Source organism: Frankliniella occidentalis, unplaced genomic scaffold (assembly GCF_000697945.3).
Source record: "Frankliniella occidentalis isolate FOCC.00 unplaced genomic scaffold, Focc_3.1 Scaffold332, whole genome shotgun sequence".
In the NCBI taxonomy this organism is placed as follows: domain Eukaryota; kingdom Metazoa; phylum Arthropoda; class Insecta; order Thysanoptera; family Thripidae; genus Frankliniella; species Frankliniella occidentalis.
Window position 1 is genome coordinate 373,162 of NW_026267455.1, and position 1,294 is coordinate 374,455.

Below are 1,294 nucleotides of genomic sequence, written 5' to 3' on the forward strand. Positions count from 1 at the left end.
CGGGTTGCTTCCAAACAGCCCCCCCCCCCCCAAACCTCCCGGTCCCGCCGGACCCGTTTCTGTCGCACTCACGGCCCCGTCGAGCCGGCCGCCCATTCATAACGGGTCGGGTACATTCCCCTGTGCTAATTGAACCGTAATGGCGGACCGACCGTTCTGCGGGGCGGAGAGGCGAGGCGGGGCGGCGCAGAGCGGAGCAGAGCGCGAGGCGACGCTGTGCAGACCCGGCCCCGCCAGACCCCTGCTGCACGCGGCGGGGCAGGCCTCGCTAAGGCCTTGGGACCAGGCGTCGCAAACCCAACGAGAGATTCTAACCAGTAGCGGCAGTTCGACGTGCGAGGGCGTGGTGGTGGGGTCGGGGCGAGTCGAGGCGGTGCGGGCGTTATTTGATTGAAAAGAGACTTGGGGGGGAGCAGCAGGCTACTGCCGCCGCGCCACCCCGCCTCACGAGCCAGCTACGCCCCGCCACGCTGAAAACAACTATCCCCATAACGAGCAGGCACTCGCCAAGGCGCATCGTATGGATGAGAAAGCCTGCTAGCTTCCGCCTGCCAAGACTCAACAGACACTTTTGATGATCACGGCGGCGGCAGACAGGTCCTCGAACACAGCAGTAGACGACTGACTCCAGTCTTCCTAGGCCACCCTGTAGCCGTGCTGGAGGCTTGGGCCGCCGTGTGGATCTCGCGGCACGTATCCCAGGCGTGGTGCTTGTCTTTCAAGTTACACCCCCGGTCCCCTCCCTCGGGCGCCGCCGCGCTCACCTCTACTCTCTTCCTTGCTCTTGGCTCGACCTTCCCACTCGCCCCGCGCCGCCACCGCCACCCCCCGCCGCTGCCCACGGTATCATTCGGGCCCCCGCCTCGCGCGCCATATCTCTGTGGACGCGGCCTGGACGCCAACGCCCCTCAGGGGAGCTAGGCCCGCATTTTTGTGGATCGGTTGCGTCCCCCCTTTCCCCGCCCTGGGCTGGGCGCGCCTGATAAATCGAGGGGAGGGGGGAGGGAGAGGAGGAGCAAGGGAGAAAGAGGAGGAAGGCGGAAGTGGGACAGAGAGAGGAGAGAGAAGCAGAGATGGCCTCACGAAGTGGCACGTTTTCTTTCCGGCGCAGAGGGGTGGGTGGGGCCGAGGCCGAGCACTCTCGGGCCCCGGCCGGCAGGTGAGGCGCGCGGGGGCCGGTGGGGGCGAGAAGGCTACCCGCAGGGACCAGCGGGGGCCATAGCGCCACCTCCCTGGCACGGCGGCGAGGTGCAGGACACATCACGGAACGGCTCGCGGCCACCCCTCCGCACCG